This window comes from Ranitomeya imitator, chromosome 5 (assembly GCF_032444005.1).
Source record: "Ranitomeya imitator isolate aRanImi1 chromosome 5, aRanImi1.pri, whole genome shotgun sequence".
Lineage (NCBI taxonomy): Eukaryota > Metazoa > Chordata > Amphibia > Anura > Dendrobatidae > Ranitomeya > Ranitomeya imitator.
The window spans coordinates 603,892,200-603,913,962 of NC_091286.1; positions in this window are offsets into that span (position 1 = coordinate 603,892,200).

Genomic DNA, 21,763 nt, shown 5'->3' on the forward strand with positions numbered 1-21,763 from the left:
TGAAATAGATCACTCTGTTTGTAATGACTCTACATAATATATGAGTTTCTCTTTTTGTATTGAAGAACTGAAATAAATTAACTTTTTCATGATGTTCTAATTTTGTGAGATGCACCTGTACATGCACAACTGCGGTGATTGACTGACACATTTTTGCAGCACCTAAATAATGGATATCAAAACAAACTTTGATCCCCGGTGTTCAACACCTGATACTTCATACTAGCTGAAGTGTGAACAATGGGACCATGATCAAATGGAAGTGATAGGTATGCCCTAACAGATATATCAAGTGATTGAAAATGTGGCATGTCTACAAATAATTCCAATAGGCCCACTAAGTCACACACCTGTCTCTTAAGATTCGGACACCAGAGTCTCTGTTTGGTGTGCTCCACCATCTATGCATATTTTGCTTGAACTTGAATTCATCCTTGCAGGATTCCATTTCTTCTGGCTTTCTGCTCCTGAGATTGCAGTTTGTCCATGTACTCACAGTTTTACAAGTCCTCGAGGAAGCTGCACTAACTTCCATGTTCTGTGTGCCCACTAGGACTTGAGACAGTGAATTCACCTCACTAGGTGATCCTAACAGTTGGTAGACCACTCTTTGGGAGAGTAACAGGGTCTTGAATTTTCTCCATTTGGACTGTGGATTGGTGGAGTCCAAACACCTTACAGATGGATATCTAACCTTTTTTGTTGACCGTCAACAACTGTGCTTTTCAGGTCCTCTAAATTCTCCTTTGTTCGTGTCAAGATACACTCCCACTAACATGTGTTGTAAAGATTACACTTTAATATATCTCTGTTCGTAAAATAAAACAGATTGCCCATTCACACGTGATTGTCATCAGATTGATTGAAAACACCAGATTCTAATTACACCTTCAAATTATCTGCTAATCCTAAACATTCACACAAACTTTTGCCACTCTCAGGCATGTTATTCCTAATCAATAAAACAATGTCAAAGTCTAATATATTCTTCTTTGTTTTCTCTACTTTTTGGTCTTGTTTGAAAACAGATGTACTGTAGTTTTTGGCAAAATTAATTCAGAAATATGTAAAATCATAAAATATGGAACATTTTCAAACACCACTGAGTATAACTTTATTTGACAAAATGTAGCCTATAAACAATTTACCATTAAAGTGGATCTGTCAGCAGATTTCTCAATGCAAGTTGCATAAATAGATTTCTTAGACCTGATGAGACTGTATTTCTTAAAGCTACAGAATAAAATGTTTATCTTAATAATACAGGAAAGAAATATATCTTGGTACCGTGTTAGCCAGTGGATAGAAAAAAGGTATCAACCACTGAGGACTCTCAATTCTAAATATTTTTCTATCTTAATAATAGGCAGAAAAATAAGCATAAGGGATTATTCAGCCATTTTGACATGGGTTTGCGAAGTACACCAGCCTCTAGGTCTGAGTGCTTCTTTTAAAATTCAAATTTGCAAGCATCACCAACTTTTCCAATTAGTAAGTACTAATAGTTAGTAATTAGAGATGGGCGAACCCGAACAGTAAAGTTCGGCGTCCATACCGAACAACTACTGTTCAGGCACGGACATCGAACATGGATTTCAATAGGAAGTTCATGTTACTGTTCAGGTTTGGCTGCTCTAACACCGGATGTTTGTCGCCCTGTCATGGGTATAACAGCACAGCAAACACAGCTTCTGATGGGCGGTGAAATTATCCCCGCCGGTCAGAGAGCCACGGTTCCCACTCAGCTGTGATCGGAGGTATACAGTTTACCTCCGGTCACTGGTGTCAGCGGATGAGACTACAGCTCCCATCATCCGACAACTGCTGCCGCTAATAACAGAGAGAGCAGGAGCAGCTGATGAGTGCATTCAATAGCTGGCTCCTGCGCTGTAAATAATAAAATTAAAGAAAAAAACAGTGTGCGTTCCCCTGTATGTTTGATAAACAGAAGGGCAAAACTCACAGCTGGGAGCTGCAATCCTCAACTGTCAGCTTCAGCAAGGTTGGTTATCAAGAATAGAGGGGTCCCCATGCTGTTTTTTCAAATTATTTAAATAATTCCCCCATTTTTAACAACCAGCCATGCTAAAGCTCACAGCTGAGGGCTGGTATTCTCAGGTTGGTAAGGGGCCGTGGATATTGGCCCCCCAGTCTAAAAATAGCAGCCCGCAGCTGCCTAAAAAAGACACATCTATTAGATGCGCCAATTCTGGTGCTTTGCCCAGCTCTTCCCCCTTGCCCTGTAGCACTGGTAAGTTGAGTTTATATTTGTGGGGTTGATGTCACCTTTATATTGTCTGGTGACATCAAGCCCACAGATTACTAATGGAGAGGCGTCTATGAGACACCTATCCATTACTAATCCTATAGCTATATGGTAAATAATGACACAGCCAGAATAAAGTCATTTATTAGAAATAAGACTAAACATAGTTTTACTTTTTTATTTAAAAATAACAAACACAGTTATACTCACCAAACGCATATTCCACTGAAGCCCTCATTCTCCTAAAACAAAATAAAAAACAATATCCCTCACCTCTCCGTCGTTCTGTCCCACACCATAACCCATGTCTGGGGGATAATTAGGTTTCCACCTGGACGGTGCCAAGATGCAACCGTCCAGGCTGAGAACCCCTGGTGACTGAACTGCTGCGAGCGCAGCCTCCGTGACTGGCGGTGATGTCATCAACTTTACCTCTGGTCACTGAGGCTGCATTCACTGCCGGGCTGAACTGCCGTGACCTCGGTGAGATCCCCGCTAGCACCGTGAGAGTTTTTCTAGATAACCCCTTTAGTGAACACCATAAAAATAGGCAAAAAACAATGCTTTATCATCATACCACAAAAGTGGAATAAAACATGATCAAACAGACTGACATAAATAAACATGGTACTGCTGAAAACATAATCGTGTTCCAGAAAAAAACAAGCCACCATACAGCTCCATCAGCGGAAAAATAAAAAACTTATAGCTCTCAGAAAAAAGAGATGCAAAAATAATTATTTTTTTCCCTAAAATAGTTTTTATTGTGTAAAAGCACCAAAACATAAAAAAAAAACTATATAATTGTGGTGTCGCTGTAATCGTACTGACCCAAAAAATAAAACTGCCTTATCGGTTTTTCCAAATGTGGAACTACATAAGCCCTCCCACACAACAAAATCCTGAATTGCTGGGTTTTTGTTAATTCTGTCACCCAAAAATCAGAATAGAAAGCAATCAAAAATGTCATGTGTCTGAAAATGGTACCAATAAAAACATAAACTCTTCCCACAAAGTAAAACCCATGACATGACTCTGTGGGCCAAAATCTGGAAAAATTATAGCTTTCAAAATATGGCGATGCAAAAACTTTTTTTTTAATAAAAACCGTCTTCTAGTGTGTGACAGCAGCCAAACATAAAAACCCACTATAAATCAGGTATCGCTGTAATCAAACCGACTCAAAGAATAAAGTCGCCTAATCACTTATACCCCACAAGGAACGACATAAAAAATAAAACCAATTCTTCACCTGCTGTTGATTTTTTCATTCTGACTCCCAAAGATTGTAGTAAGGCTCGGCGCACATTTTTCCTGTGCTCTGAGCTGAGTGCTTGCATCAGGGTTTCTGTGTAAATCTCTGAACTATGTGATTCAGACAGACCCTCTGGCAGAACCTCAGAAAAGAAGGACACCTCTGAACAGGGGCCAGACGGAGTCCAGAGTAAATCTGCTGCCTCTTAAAGGGACTCTGTCACCTGAATTTGGAGGGAACAATTTTCAGCCATAGAGGCGGGGTTTTCGGGTGTTTGATTCACCCTTTCCTTACCCGCTGGCTGCATGCTGGCTGCAATATTGGATTGAAGTTCATTCTCTGTCCTCCATAGTACATGCCTGCGCAAGGCAAGATTGCATGCATGTACTACGGAGGACAGAGAATGAACTTCAATCCAATATTGCAGCCAGCATGCAGCCAGCGGGTAAGGAAAGGGTGAATCAAACACCTGAAAACCCCGCCTCTATGGCTGAAAATTGTTCCCTCCAAATTCAGGTGACAGAGTCCCTTTAATAGTGAATGGATTCCTTGGGGGTCTAATCTGAATCATGTCACTTAGAGATTTAGATGGAAACCCCCAAAGTAAGTGCTCAGCAGAGAGCGCCGGATAAATATGATCTCAAACGTGATGCAAAATGTTCCCAATAGAAGCTTTAACTCAATCCACAAAAAAAGCAAGTACCCACTCAGGTCTGTCATCTGTTAACGGAAATATAGGGGGCTCCCACGTTCATGGTAGTACAAAGGCTCTGGAAAAGCAAAATGGCTCCTCACCTGCCAATAGAAGTTCAGCAGATTGTCTGCTCCAAAATCCAAATGCCGTACTCAGGAGAAATTGCACTTCAAATTGTATAGTGCAATTTCTCCTGTTACCCTTATGAAAATGCAACATATTTAAAACGTATTTGTATGGAAAATGTGATTTTTTTTTTTATTTCCACGGCTCAACTTTGTAAACTTCTGTGAAGCACCTGATGTTTCTATGTGCTCAGCACACATCTAGATAAGTTCCCTGAGGGGTCTAGTTTCCCAAATGGTGTCACTTGTGGGGGTTTTTCACTGTTTAGGAACATCAGGGGCTCGCCAAACACGATATGGCATCCGCCAATTGTTCCACCAAATTTTGCATTCAAAAAGTCAAATGGCGCTCCTTCCCCTCCGAGCTCTGCCTTGCGCCCAAACAATGGTTTTCTCCCTCATATGGGGAATCGGTGTGCTCAGGAGAAATTGCACAACAAATTTTGTGGTCTAATTTTTCCTGTTAACCTTGTCGAAATAAAAAAGTTTGGGTCTGAAGTAAAATTTTTTGTGAAAAAAAGTTAAATGTTCATTTTTATTTCCACATTCAAAAAATTCCTGTGATGCAACTGTACGGTTAATAAGCTTCTTGAATGTGATTTTGAGCACCTTGAGGGGTGCAGTTTTTAGAATTTTCTATAATATAGACCCCTCAAAGTGACTTCAAATGTGAGATGGTCCCTAAAAAATGGTTTTTATAAATTTTGTTGGAAAAATGAAATATCGCTACCCAACTCATTATTTGTGTAGTTGATTAAATTATCACCTGTGCAGTACAAGGAAATCCTGAAAACATGACCTGTTTGCAGCCCTCGAGGAATGCAGTTTGACACCCCTGGTATAGATGACATGAAGGACTTTTGTAGGTGACACACATCCCTCATTTGCTGCCAATGTCAAATTTTAAAGTAATGGGTTTGCCGGCTGCATGATGTAGTCTGTCACTGCTTTATGCGGTTTGTAAAAATGTTCCATATTCCAGCTGGTTGAAACATCACAAGCCAGGTAGAGCTCCAGCAGCAACCTGTTTTTTGCAAAGCCAAGAGGGCGTGCTTTGCTACATATGATCTATTGAATTGGACTGACACATTTCTGGCAATAGCTACGACCTTCCTCAAGTGTGTATATTTTTGTAAAGAAAAGTTGCACTTTTACATTCAGGATATGGGCTATACTTGGAGCATGAGTTCTTTAGCTTGAATGCAAGGAAGCCTGAATGCACTGGGTGTTGTAGTTTAAAACAATTTTGATTTTCACTTCATGGTTAACAAGCCAGCGGGCAAGTTGCTGCTTGATGCCCTGCAGCAATTCATCCTCTATGTGACTTTCCTCCCTAAAGGCCCCTTCACATTAAGCGACGCTGCAGCGATACCGACAACGATCCGGATCGCTGCAGCGTCGCTGTTTGGTCGCTGGAGAGCTGTCACACAGACCGCTCTCCAGCGACCAACTATGCCGGTAACCAGGGTAAACATCGGGTAACTAAGCGCAGGGCCGCGCTTAGTAACCCGATGTTTACCCTGGTTACCATCCTAAAAGTAAAAAAAAACAAACACTAGATACTTACCTACCGCTGTCTGTCCTCCAGCGCTGCGCTCTGCTTCTCTGCTCTCCTCCTGTACTGGCTGTGAGCCGGAAAGCAGAGTGGTGACGTCACCGCTCTGCTTTCCGGCTCACAGCCAGTGCAGGAGGAGAGCAGAGCACAGCGCTGGAGGACAGACAGCGTTAGGTAAGTATCTAGTGTTTGGTTTTTTTTACTTTTAGGATGGTAACCAGGGTAAACATCGGGTTACTAAGCGCGGCCCTGCGCTTAGTTACCCGATGTTTACCCTGGTTACCAGTGAAGACATCGCTGGATTGGTGTCACACACGCCGATCCAGTGATGTCTCCAGGGAGTCCAGCGACGAAATAAAGTTCTGGACTTTATTCAGCGACCAACGATCTCCCAGCAGGGGCCTGATCGTTGGTCGCTGTCACACATAACGATTTCATTAACGACATCGTTGCTACGTCACAAATAGCAACGATATCGTTAACAATATCGTTATGTGTGAAGGTACCTTAAGGCTTTCAAGCTGTTAAACTGTGAAATCAATAATGTGCCCTGTGGCTATTGAGGATGGAGTCATGTCAACTTAAAAGGTGTAGCAGTAGTGGGGGCTGGTGGTTTGCTCCCTGACACTCCAAGGGTTAAATGCATTTGATAATTATGTATGTGTTACGCACAGTATGGGAAGACTAAGTGCAACATGAAGGGATGAAGGGAAGGAAGCCCACAAGCTAGGAAATGTGGGAGTTGAGACCCCTAGGCAGACCTAATAGAATCTTGCCTACCCTACCGTCCCTATATTGGTGTTACACCAATCGCCAAGCAGGAAACCTAAGTCCTGTATATCCCTAAAGCTAGGCCCCTAGAGCTCTGTCCTCCATAGTACACGCCTGCGCAAGACAAGATTACCTTGTGCAGGCCTGTACTACGGAGGACAGAGAATGAACTTCAATCCAATATTGCAGCCAGCATGCAGCCAGCGGGTAAGGAAAGGGTGAATCAAACACCCAAAAACCCCGCCTCCATGGCTGAAGATTGTTCCCTCCAAATTCAGGTGACAGTGTCCCTTTAAGTCCGATTAGTAATGAAGAGGCATCCATAAGACACCTATCCATTACTAATCCTAAAGTAGTGAAAGAGTTGAAAAAAAAGACAAAGCCAGAAAAAAGTATTTTAATATTCTTAATTTCACCATACTTACAACCACCATCGTTCACCTGCAAAAAAATAAAAAAGTAATTCTGTGTATTATCACCACGCTAAACTGAGCTGTGGTCAAAACTATGCAAAATGAAGAGTTCTTAATCTCTATTACAATATTGTTCACTTGTACTCACTTGTTTTAACATTGGTGGTACAGAGTGTGTAGATCAATCGAGGATTTCAGCTGATTGGTAGGGCTGCTGAAATGTATATATTGGTTAGATATGTTATAGTGTACCTTCAAAATATTCTTAACATATATATGAAAAAATTAGGTGCACCTAGGATTATTGAATAATGCTGCCGTGCACTTACTTGTGATATTGTTGGTGATATAGCTTGCACTGCAGGACCCGTGGGGTGATTGGCCGGTGATCTGGTTTTATTGCGCCCCAATTCGGCGCCCAGAATCACTGCCGGCGAGAGAGGATGTAACCGCATACAGCGGCATTGCAAGAAGTCTCTGCTATGCGCAGATGGACGCCGGGATGTCACACTAAGCTCCACCCCGTACCACGTCGCATCCTCTTAGCGTTGCTTCTGGCTGGAGCGCGTGGGCTGCTGAAATCCTCGATTGATCTACACACTCTGTACCACCAATATTAAAACAAGTGAGTACAAGTAAACAATATTGTAATAGAGATTAAGAACACTCCATTTTGCATAGTTTTGACCACAGCTCAGATTAGCATGGTGATTATACACAGAATTATTACTACACCAGGCGACTTTTAACAGGTATTTACACACAGAACCTGTTCTAATTACCAGCAGCTTCTGAACTTGTTCTTACTACCCTCACGGTGGCAAGTGCCAGTGTAATTAATTAGTTTATTTAAAAAATAAAAAATAATAAACCAACTGTATACTCCCTGGTCCAACGCAGTACAATTAATAACTCCCCTATATCTCCTAATCCCCTAATTAATATCTCCCCTATAAAACAGTGACATCGGATGATGTCATTGCTCTATAGGCCTCCCACTATGCACTGACAGGAGATAATGGCTCTTGCAGTGCATCGCTGAATAGGTTATCTGAGTTCATTCTCTCGCTTTATGGCAATGCTGCGTGGGAATATTCTCACACAGCGTTGCCGGCGAGAGAATGAATTTAAGTGACCTCTCTCCCGGCAGCAGCGGAGGGATATACATTGCGGACGAGTATCCCCACTGTCAGTTCATTGCGAGGCCCCTGTAGAGCGTTGACATCTCCCGATGTCACTTTTCTACATGGGAGATAGTCGTAGGACACTCGTTATTAACTGGACTACGGCGGAAAGATAAGTACAGGTTGGTGTGTTTGGTGTGTCTCTCAGGTGGCTTGTTGCAAACTTTAAGCGACACTTTTTATGGATATCTTTGAGAAATGGCTTTCTTCTTGCCACTCTTCCATAAAGGCCAGATTTGTGCAGTGTACGACTGATTGTTGTCCTTTGGACAGACTGTCCCACCTCAGCTGTAGATCTCTGCAGTTCATACAGAGTGATCATGGGCCTCTTGGCTGCATCTCTGATCAGTCTTCTCCTTGTTTGAGATAAAAGTTTAGAGGGACGGCCGGGTCGTGGTTGATTTGCAGTGGTATGATACTCCTTCCATTTCAATATGATCGCTTGCACAGTGCTCCTTGGGATGTTTAAACTTTTGGAAATCATTTGTATCCAAATCCGGCTTTAAACTTCTCCACAACAGTATCACAGACCTGCCTGTTATGTTCTTTGGTCTTCATGATGTGCTTCAAACAGAACCCTGAGACTATCACAGAGCAGGTGCTTTAATATGGAGACTTGATTACACCTAGGTGGATTATAATTATCATCATTAGGCATTTTGGACAACATGAGATCATTCAGAGATCCACAATGAACTTCTGGAGTGAGTTTGCTGCACTGAAAGTAAAGGGGCCGAATAATATTGCACACCCCACTTTTCAGTTTTTGAATTTCCACAAAAATTTAAAATAACCAATAAATTTAGTTCAACTTCACAATTGTGTTCCACTTGTTGATTCTTCACCAAAAATTTACATTTGGTATCTTTATGTTTGAAGCATGATATGTGGGAAAAGGTTGAAAAGTTCCAGGGGGCCGAATACTTTCGCAAGGCACTGTATCTAAAACAGTTCACTGTATATCACTAGAATCTTTGAATTAGTATTCACAGACTGAGACTATTACTTCCATTTTGAATCTGGTACAACCACACTGAAGTAGTACACCACAATCACATTAGGCCTTTTTCTATACTGTCTGATAGCCACTCTGATTGGCAAGATTGTGATTTAATTACTACAAGGCTTATAAAAAAAAGAAAAAAAAAAAACTATCAGGTTCCTCGCATCATGTTCTCATACACTTTATGCAGTTAATAGCCCTCTGTGTCATTACTGCTACATACTTAGGCAGTTAACTGGTTCATGCAGCTTTACATGAACACCCGAGCCTTACACTATGGCCGGTCCGAATAACTAAAGCAATTGTTACCATCCGCCTCTCGTGTCTCCCCTTTTCCTCATAGTTTGTAAGCTTGCGAGCAGCGCCCTCATTCCTCCTGGTATCTGTTTTGAACTGTATTTCTGTTATGCTGTAATGTCTATTGTCTGTACAAGTCCCCTCTATAATTTGTAAAGCGCTGCGGAATATGTTGGCGCTATATAAATAAAAATTATTATTATTATTATTATTAATAGTGAAGCCCACGAGGCCATGCCTGAAGCCATTAGTACAGTCACTGAGTCTTCAACAGTGTGTGAAATGGCACTGGGCAATTTTTTTGTCAATTCCAGCTAATTAAATTACAGAGTGTTCGAATTGACGCAAAACCACAAGTTTAATTAAATTCTACTTGAACTCGATTCTTCATAGACTGCTTCGCTCATCTCAACCAGCCCTATTCAAATCTTTCTGTTTGATAACATAGACACTCTGCATGGTGAATTTTGGCAACAAATCCACTTTATAACTTTTCATCTGTTGTCCTCAATATTGTGTCCCAACTACAATCTTTCTGTTGACAACGTAAAGTTTGAAATATCATATCCTTAGGTAAGATCTATTGACTGTCTGCAGAAAATCTACATTCGAGTACCAAATCTCCATCTGCGTGATTGCGTACATATTGTTCTGACATTACTTCTGGCTGCCCCAGACAATTATTTTCAAGCATTGTGTAGTACAAGAGATTTCCTCTGTCGTACATCTATCGTCCTACAGCTTTTCATTCTGAGATTTGTAATATATTATACAGTGGTTAATAAAGGCTGATTTAATGAGTTTTCTGATAGAAGGGAGAGGTCTGATGAAAATTGTACAACATTCGTTCGAAGCTTTTATGGTGTGAACGTAAATCAAGTCATTAGTTGGGATCTCAAAGTGCCGAGTCACAAGAGCATTAAGCTTGTTGTATGGAGTCGTGAAGAATGACGACCACCAGTTTTCCATAATAACCTTTTTAATTAAGGTGCTTCAATGACCAATATGGAAAGAAACTATTGTTGTTCTTTATGACAAATCTTCTCTTGTAGTGTGCGTTTATTACCGTGTGATATAGTATTAGACTGGTTGTTAGGATTTTGGAATTGGCAAAATTAAGAATGACTTCTGGAACAGGTTACTATGGTGGCCAGCACTTACTTCAATCATTCACCAGTCTGAGCATGTCAAACCGGCCACATCATAGAAAAGTGGTGCAGAGCTGAAAGAAAACATTTTTTATTTTTAAATGTATCCTCTCAATTATGGAGATATTAACTTGTCAAATTTATGTTATAATTTATGTTAAAGGGAATCTGTCAGCAGGATTTCACTCCCCAAACTATTTAAAAAGCACTCCCATCAAAATGTTTATGCTCTTAACATATTGCAGTAATCACATTATATAGCACTGTGTTCTTACAATTGCTAGTTTTACCCTTCTACCCAGCTACTTCTTCCCTATTCCATTAAGACTATGACATCAGAAAGTCAATTTTCCTTGTATGAGTCATAAGTCCCTGCAAAAGTCTCTGGTAGGGGGAGGAGGAGCAGCTGATCAGGAGTTGAAGAGGGGAATGATAAATGCAAGGAAAAGAGAAGAATTACCTGGGTAGAAAGGCAATTGTCAGTACCATATAATATGATGACTGAAATATATTAAAAGGATTAAAACTTTGATAGGAGTGCGTCTTCAAATGCACATGTACAGTGGCATGCACAAGTTTGGGCACCCCTGGTCAAAATGACTGTTATTGTGAACATTTAAGCGATTCTAAAAGGCCTAAAGGTAAAGATGGCACATTTCCATCGTACTTTACGCAAAAACATAACACATATTATCATCTTTTACATTTTAAAAGTTACAAAAAGGAAAATGCGCCAATGCAAAAGAATATTCCCCTTTTTAAAGTATCATAGCTTGCAAACACTTTTTGTAGCCAGACAAGAGTTTTTCAATTCTTGTTTGAGGGATTATCATTCATTCATCCTTGGAAAAGTCTTCCAGTTTTGTGAGATTCCTGGGTCGTCTTGCATGCACTGCTAATTTGAGGTCTAGCCACAGATTTTCAATGATGTTCAGTTCAGGAGACTGTGAGGGCCCTTGTAAAACCTTCAGCTTTCGCCTTTTTAGGTAGTCTATTGTGGATTTTGACGTGTGTTCAGGATCATTATCAATTTGTAAAAGCCATCCTTTTTTCGACGTCAGCTTTTTTACAGATGGTGTTATGTTTACATCAAGAATTTTTGACATTTAATAGAATCCATTCTTCCCTCTACTCGTGAATTGTTCCTCGTGCCATTGGCTGCAACACAACACAACCCCAAAGCATGAATGACCCACTCCCATGTTTAATGATTGGCGAGATGTTCTTTTTCGGAAATTCTGTGCCCTTTCTACTTCACACATACCTTTGATCATAGTGGCCAAATAGTTCTATTTTAACCTCAATGGACCACAGCACTTCATTCTAAAATGCATCAGGATTGTTTAGATGTTCTTTTCCATACTTCTGACATTGAATTTTAGGGTGAGGCTGCAGGAGAGGTTTTCTTCTGATAATTCCTTCATGAAAGCCATATTTGTGCATGTGTCTCTGAACAGTAGAGCAATGTACTGTACTACAACTCCAGCATCTGTTAAATCTTTCTAAAGGTCTTCTGTAGTAAAGCGGGGGTTCTGATTTGCCTCTTTAGCAATCCTATGAGCAGCTCTCACTGAAATTTTGCTTGGTTTTCCTGACCTTATCTTGACTTCCACTGTTCCTGTTACTGCCATTGCTTAATTACATTTTGCACTGAGAAAAGGGCAACTTGAAAATGCTTTACTACCTTGTTAAAGCTTTCTTCTGCTTTGTGGGCTTCCACCATTTTTATTTTCTGAGTGCTAAGTAGCTGCTTAGAAGAACCCATGGCTGCTGTCTTTTGGCACAAGGTTTGAGGAGGCTGAGTTTTTATAAAGCTGGGAAATTTGCATCACCTGGCCTTTCCTATCAATAAGAGTGGACAATCCATAACCTAAGCAGGCTAATTAAGATCTTCAACCTTGGTCAAAGATAACTGAGCCAATCTCCAAGGGTGCCCAAATTTTTGCATGGCCCATTCTCCTTTTTGTAATTTTTAATATGTAAAAGATGAAAACATATATAATTTACCTAATATACAACGGAAATGTATCATCTTTAATTTTGCTGTTCACAATAGCAGTAATTTTGAACAGGGGTGTCCAAACCTTTACATGACAAGTCTCGTGGAGGAAGTAACAACAAAAAATCAGTTACAAATAATTAATTTATCTAACCGGACTCTTACTACTGAACAAAAAAATGTGTTGTCACTGGGATTGAATTTCTGTATCCCAGAAGAGTTCAATCTTACAGAATTTAAGATTGACTTATTTAAAGCAACAAGAAAATTACATCTAAAAAAATTCTTTGCTCACAATAAAAATACAATAAATCCCTATCCTTTGAGTTCGACAGAAAGTCCCGCCACAATTGGGAATCTGGGTTTTATAGCATATCCTCCTATAGATCCTAAGGACATTGAAAACGCACAACTCCTAGCAAATTTGGACAAACCGTTAGTCTCACCACAAAAGGAAATTGTAGATGAATATATTCCCCCACATGTCGAACCATTTAAAGGTAGCCTACAGTCAACATTCATGCCTCCTATATCTCCCGGAAATACCATTGATTTATTCCAGGATTTAGTTGTGAAAGATATAGAAGCCCTATTATATACACATCCACAAAAAAATCTAAAACGTGAGGAAGAAAAGGCTATACAAGAATTACAACAATGGGATGATATCATCATAAGGAGAGCAGACAAAGGTGGCAATATTGTCATATTAGACAAAAAATATTATATCGAGGAAGCTATGTCCCAGCTCAATGACAGAAATACATATACCTTACTTGAAAATAATCCCACTATTAAATATAGGGAAAAACTAAGAACACTATTAAACAAATATGTTGCAAAAGGTGTATTATTAAAAAATAAAGCGGAAAAACTATTACCAGAACATCCCACTATACCCCACTGGTACAGCTTACCTAAAATACACAAAAATGCCACACACCCACCAGGGCGCCCTATAATATCAGGGATTGGATCATTGACAGAACCGTTGTCCAAATTTCTAGATTGGTTGCTAAAACCCCTTTTACAAAAAATTCCATCATTTATCAAAGACTCAGGTGACTTTCTCACAGCTTTACAAACCCTGGACTGGCAACCGACTTTTTCACTAGCATCTATTGACATCGTGAGCTTATACACACGAATCCCCCAAGATAAGGGCATCGAAGCAATTCGGACAATTCTATTCAATACAGACAAGGATCAGGACTTTATCGACTTTATTATTGAAAGCCTGGAATTTGTGCTTTCACATAATTCCTTTAAATTTCTCGATAAATGGTTTAATCAACATACAGGCACAGCGATGGGCACGCCCGTCGCATGTGTATTTGCAAACCTCTTCCTTGCAGCCTTTGAGGAAAAATATATAACCGCAACATCTAATCCGTATTTAAAACACATCCGTACATACCTAAGATTCGCCGACGATGTGTTTATCGTATGGGACGGTTTAAAAGACGATTTTGATAACTTTGTCAAATATCTAAATACTACTAATAAGGAAAACATGCAATTTACTGCCAATTTCGGTGATAAAACGCTAGAATTTCTAGATGTAAAATTAGAAATCACCGAAGGGAGAATCAATACTAGTGTACATAAAAAATTAACAGCAGTAAATAATTTGTTGCACTTTAATAGTGCTCACCCTCTCCATACCAAACAGAGTATACCTTACAGTCAAATGATTCGCTATAGAAAAATTAACAATAATAATGAGTCATTTAATACACAAATAGCGAATTTAAAGACAGACTTTATAACAAGGAAATACCCCCTCGAAATTCTAACAAAAGCCGAGAATAGAGTAAAAAAATTGACACAACAGAGTCTGTTAAAAAACCGCAATAAATCCATAGAATTCAATAAAAGAAAAAAGGAAGACAGCAAGAGATTTGTATTTACGTTCACACACAGTCCAATGGACAAAGCAATTTACGCAGCCATCAATAAAAACTGGCATATATTAAAAAGCGATAGGGATCTGACCCCTACAATAACATCTCACCCTATTTTCGCATATAAGCGTACTAAAAATCTGGGAGATCTTCTTGTTAAAAATCGTCTTACCGTTACAAATAATAGCGACTGGCTAAGTAAATCACAACCCAGCGGTAATTACAAGTGCGGTAATTGCAAATTCTGCCATCTAAGACTGTTGGATAAAACGATCCGCATTGGCCCTATTTATCACGTAACCAGACAACTAATCACCTGCAAATCTCAGTTTGTTGTTTATATTATAATCTGCCCGTGCCAGTTCTTTTACATAGGCAAAACCATACGTCCCATGTTCCATAGGTTTAGGGAACATTATAATTCCATAAGTTCGGGCAAAGGCTGCCCTCGTTTCATTCAACATATAAACGATACACATAATGCTAATCCCAATGTGTTGCGTTTTGCCGGACTAGAAATAGTTAATAACCCACCTAATGGAGGCGATCGCAGTAAGCTGCTATTACAGCGCGAAGCCAGGTGGATTATTAAAACAAACGCACAAGGGCCATTGGGTTTAAATGATAAACTTGATATGACTGTTTTCCTATGAAATCACATTTTGGAACGTAAAAAGTCAATGTCAGAAAAGAAATAAGCGAATGTTGTCTATTCTATCTTATGTACTTATCAATGTAACGTTAAGAGGGACTTTGTAATTGTTTTTAACATGCACCTGTTCACGTTTAGTCATTAAGCCCCTTTAAAAGGATATGACGTTTTTTGACTCCCTCACCTGGACCCGTGGAAGCGCAATCGCGCGAAACGGCCGTCGTCCTGCACTTTCCTCCCGCACCCTAATCACTACCAGCCGCTGCTCCACCGCTTGTGTGTCCATGTATTTTATTGAATAAAGGACATCTTCATGCAGCAACTCTCGGGTGAGTGCCACTTTCATTCATTTCTCTACGCATCTACAGCTTTACATGACACTGTAGCTGTTTCAGTTCACCAATAACTTTATATGGTCAGTCTGTCCCTCCATAACTGAGAACTCAGTGTTTAAATTCATATGCAAATGAGGCTGAAATGCTATTTGTAGATCTGAAGCCTCTGTCATTCTAACTCTATTCCCTGCACCTCCTCCTCTTGTATGTCTGACTGATCATTTGTCGGATGTCACAGCATAAAGGCTATCAGTCAAGCAGGAGGAGGTATCGCAAGGAATAATAATCTTTATTTTTATATAGCGCTAACATTCTGCAGCGCTTTACAGTTTGGCACACATTATCATCGCTGTCCCCCATGGGGCTCACAATCTAAATTCCCTATGAGCATACCTTTAGAATGTGGGAGGAAACCGGAGAACCAGGAGTAAACCCATACAAACACGGGGAGAACATACAAACTCATTGCAGATGTTGTCCAAGGTGGGATTAGAACCCAGGACTCCAGCGCTGCAAGGCTGCAGTGCTAACCACTGAGCCACCGTGCTGGAGAAGCAGATGCTTCACATCTACAAATAGTCCTTCAACTTAATTTGCATATTAATTCAAATGTTGATTTCTCAGCACTAATGGAGGAACAGACTAGCTATGTAAAGATATCACTAGACCTGTATTTGAAAGATATACATGTGCATATAACTGGTTTGGGAGATGAATTTTTGCTGAAAGATTCTCTTCAAGTTCAAGGGGGTGCTACAAGAGATTCTTATCTGGGGTGTGTACTTCTTCCTCAGTATTAGTGATGGGTGAACCCCTGGATATTCAGGTCTGGCGGGTCCAGCCAAACAGTTAAAAACCCAGATGAATGGGGGGTCCGAACATCAAGTATCTGTCACTCAGTCATGTGCATAACAGTGCGGCAAACAGTGGATTTTTCAGCAAGTCGAAAGTGCTATTGTATTGGACTGAATGAAGCATTGCATGTTCAAATTGGTTTCACGTTACGACCATAAAATTCTAAAAATATTGTATCCTGAGTCCATTGTAACTTGAGAAACCACTTTGTACCTTTTGACCTGTTGTTCTGAATCATTTTGGAGAATGTGAACTTTTGTAAAATTTGAGTAGAATTCAATTCCAATTACATTTATTCCTTCATCTCTAGTTTTAGGAATTGTGACAAATTCCGCAAGTAAATTTGTGCCATTATTTTCGTCCAGTGTTAATCTGATATAAAGAGGGAGGGCCCAAAATGAGAAACTGTTTTTTTATGTTATTAAATTATTTTTAGATCAATAACACTCATGAGCAGCCATGAGTAGGAGGTACATAAGGTCCATAAGTAGATCTTAGAAATATTTGCTCATTTAAATATATGCAAATATGAACATCAAAGCCTAATAAACCTAACAGATGATAACTGGGAATGTCCAGGGTTCCTGGCCTGAATGCTTATTGTGCGCCATTCCCACAGCGATCGCCATTGTTATAGTACACTGTTCATAGACAATACTATAGCTAGAGATTACTAAGAAGCTTGGCAGCTTATATGCTACTCAATGCCTAGGTTTTGTGCTTAGACGCAAGGTGTCATTATAATGTGTGCTCCCCAGGGACACATTAGAATTGTATTTCTATACCTGCTCATAAAACCCCAGGAATTATACAAGTGAGACTTTTATGGTTCATGGTCGTGTGCTTCCTGGATCCTGGGTTTGGTCATTTCTAATTTCATGTCAATTACATTTCTGTTTAGTTCTATGTTTTGTTATATTGATTTATTGACATGTGAAAAAAGTTTATTCAGAGTGTTGTTCTTGTTATTACTGAGCTTGTTCTAAAGTTTGATACCCCTATTCCTATAATTTCTACAGCAGATGTGGTACAGTCATTACTGGCAGTAAATAATTACGATACACCAAAGTGACACAAATCACACTTGCGTTCAAATTTATATCGTACACCTGAGGAACCAACACAATGAAGTAGCATAAATGTATACTCTATAGGTAATCAGTGACCCTAGTGCTTATTATCTGGTCTTTAGGTCAGGCTTTCTTATTTTTATAAGTGGAAACTTATAATCAAAGATCAGCAGGTGAATGATTTAGACACGGAGAGGAAATATGGTCACCACTTCTGGTTGGCAAGTCACACAAATAGACATGTAAGAAATGGCACCAAATACTAACAATGGGCATCTGTTGCAGCCAAAATGCTAATTAAACTACTATACCAGTATCATAGCTATGGGGTGAGGGAATAGAGGTTGTGGTCACCCTAGGCCCCTGACTTGGAGGGGCCCATTCGGAGCTGCCACTACCCTTAACTGTATCAGTGTGCATAGAACTTCAATACAGTTAAATTGCAGCAGAACAGCGAGAAATGGCCTGCAGCCTACAGGACTGCATATCCAAGGTGAAGAGACGCGATGATGTCATTGCACCATGACACCCACATGATGTCAGAGACCCTGCCGCTGTCTGCCACTGGACTCTTCAGGGTTGGGTGAGAACATTTTTTATTTTAATATTGTGTGAAGGTCATTATGTGTGGGGGCTACTAAGGGGGACCTCACACATAGTGATAGCTACTAAGGGGGCCCTTACACATAGGGGGGGCTACTATGTGTGCCTTATTCATAGTGGGGGTAATAAGGGGACTCCCATATATATAGGGAGGGCTACTAAGTGGGCCATCATACATAGTTGGGGCTACCAAAGGGGCCATTATTCATAATGGGGTTTACTAAAAGGGCCCTCATACAGTGTGGAGGCTACAAACGGGGTGTCATGGGTTTACCGCGACAGACAGGAGCCAGAAGACCACAGCGTCTGATTTCTCCTACTCCTGCACTGACACTGATTAGAAGCTCTTCATCTTCATATTAAATAGTGTAGGTTACTTTTAGCAGAACAGGGGTTAATCTGATCAGTTGAGAGCTCCTGGAAGCTTTCCTGTGTTTAGACTCTCAGCTGTGCACTGTTAGCCACTCCCATCTCCTATAATCTGACAGCATTCTGTAGTGCCAAAACTTGCAAACATGAAATATGAAAATTGAATTGCATTACTGCACTAGAAATATGAAAAATTTAGAAAGTTTAGTGCATAAATTGGCCAATTCATGTGTACCTGGTAGCCATGATAAGGCATTTCTCATTTACCAGGACCTAACAATGCCTTAGCGTGGCTTCCAGGTACACATGAATTGGCCAATTTATGCGCTAAACTTACTCAATTTTTCATATTCTAGTGTAGTAATTCAACTCAATTTTCATATTTCATGCTTACAAGTTTTGGCGCTACAGAGTGCTGCTTATTTATTTGATTGTATATGAGTTGGTGACTCTAGGTTAGCACCTGTTCACACCTAGTGTATGTTTGGATGTGATGGTCAGGTTTTTTTTAAATCTATATAATCAGGGCCCTTGCTAGCACTCATTGTCAGAGTTAGCTTTTGCTGCATGGCTGGTGGTTGTTGGTGATTATTATTGGAGAAAGGCATTTGGTGAATTTATCTTTAACTGTTTCTAGATTTTGAGTGTGTGATAATTCCCTTTCTTCTACTACTTTGGTTTAACCCCATCTTTCACTCCCCAGTGCATTGCTCTGTTGTATGTGTGAGTATATTTGTATGTTTGGTGTTTTTCGTTACCCCTATTTGTATTACCTTGGTAGTCTGGATGGTGTATTACGGTACACTATTACAGACAGAGGCCGGATTCAGGAACTAAAGCAAGATATGTGGGCCCCCTGGCGTCTTCACCATCAGAAGTAATCCAGGGAACAGGGCGAGTTAGGGCGCCTGAGTGATGGGGACAGGGAAGAAGCCCCTGGTCACGGGACACCCGACAAAAGAGTCTTGACAGGGGGCCATAATATAGTGTGGGAGGTACAAAGTGGGACATGATGCAGCGTGGAGCTACTAAGAGGGATCATCATACAGCGTGGGGTTACTAAGATTACCATGAAACAGGGACTAGGGGGCATCCTCTACATTTGGAGGAAAAAAGGTTTAAGCATAATAACAGACGTGGATTCTTTACTGTAAGAGCAGTGAGACTATGGAACTCTCTGCCGTATGATGTTGTAATGAGTGATTCATTACTTAAATTTAAGAGGGGACTGGATACATTTCTGGAAAAGTATAATGTTACAGGTTATATAGACTAGATTCCTTGATAGGGCGTTGATCCAGGGAACTAGTCTGATTGCCGTATGTGGAGTCGGGAAGGAATTTTTTTCCCCAAGGTGGAGCTTACTCTTTGCCACATGGTTTTTTTTTGCCTTCCTCTGGATCAACATGTTAGGGCATGTTAGGTTAGGCTATGGGTTGAACTAGATGGACTTAAAGTCTTCCTTCAACCTTAATAACTATGTAACTATGATACAAAATGAGGGCTACTAAACTGTCCCTCCTACATAGTATAGGCTACTAATGGAGCAATCATACAGAGTGAGGGCTACTAAGGTGGCCAATATACTGTGTGGGCTAACGTGGAGGCCATCATACATTTTAGGGACTACTGTGGGGGCCTGTTGTGAATTCTGCTCTTGGGCTCCCTCCGGTGGTTATGAGTGGTAGTGCTGCTGTCTTTGGATCACAGCATTTATCAGGTGTGTCCACTTGGACAAATTGCAATTTGGACTGGGCTATTTAGTCTTGCTTGATCCTTTAGTCAGTGCCAGTTGTCCATTGTTTTGGAGGATTCACATCCCTGACTGGTCTCTCCTGTTTGCTGTTCTTTTCAACAAAGATAAGTTCTGGCTTTGTTTTTGCTGTCCACATGCTGTGGGCCTTATAGTTCTGTGCATTTTCATGTTTTGTCTTGTCCAGCTTTGTTTGTGTTAGGATTTTTTGCAGCCAAGCTGTATCTCTGGAGATGCAGATATACCCTCCATGTCTTTAGTCAGATGTGGAGTTTTGTATTTTCTGTGGTGGATTTTTTCTAGTGTTTTAATACTGACCGCATAGTTCTCTGTCCTATTCTTTCTTTTTAGCTAGAAAGGCCTCCTTTGCTAAATCCTGTTTTCAGTCTGCGTATGTCATTTCCCTCTCCTCTCACAGTCAATATTTGTGGGGGGCTGTCTATCCTTTGGGGATTTTCTCTGAGGCAAGATAGTTTTCCCGTTTCTATCTTTAGGGGAAGTTAGTCCTTAGGCTGTGTCGAGGTGTCTAGGGAGTGTTAGGTACATCCCACGGCTACGTCTAGTTGTGGTGCTAAGTTCAGGGTCTGCGGTCAGTACAGGTACCACCTTCTCCAGAGTACGTCACATGCTGCTCCTAGGCCACGAGATCATAACAGTACAACTGGCCAACAATGAGTTAACCCCTTTCTGACATGGGACGTACTATCCCGTCGAGGTGGGGTGGGCTCCCATGACCACGGATGGGATAGTACGTCCAGCGCGATCGGCGGCGCTCACGGGGGGAGCGCCGCCGATCGCGGCCGGGTGTCAGCTGTTTATCGCAGCTGACATCCGGCACTATGTGCCAGGAGCGGTCACGGACCGCCCCCGGCACATTAACCCCTGGCACACCGCGATCAAAGATGATCGCGATGTGCCGGCGGTATAGGGAAGCTTCCCGCAGGGAGGGGGCTCCCTGCGGGCTTCCCTGAGCCCCCCGCAGCAACGCGATGTGATCCTCCAGCCCCGGATCCAAGATGGCCGTGGATCCGGGTCCTGCAGGGAGGGAGGTGGCTTCACAGAGCCTGCTTAGAGCAGGCACTGTGAAGGCTGCAGCGCTGCATGTCAGATCAGTGATCTGACAGAGTGCTGTGCACACTGTTAGATCACTGATCTGTGATGTCCCCCCCTGGGACAATGTAAAAAAGTAAAAAAAATTTTTTCAAAATGTGTAAAAAAAAATAAAAAAAAATATTCCTAAATAATGAAAAAAAAATAAAAAATATTATTCCCATAAATACATTTCTTCATCTAAATAAAAAAAACAAAACAATAAAAGTACACATATTTAGTATCGCCGCGTCCGTAACGACCCGACCTATAAAACTGTCCCACTAGTTAACCCCTTCAGTAAACACCGTAAGAAAAAAAAAAAAAACGAGGCAAAAAACAACGCTTTATTATCATACCGCCGAACAAAAAGTGGAATAACACACGATCAAAAAGACAGATATAAATAACCATGATACCACT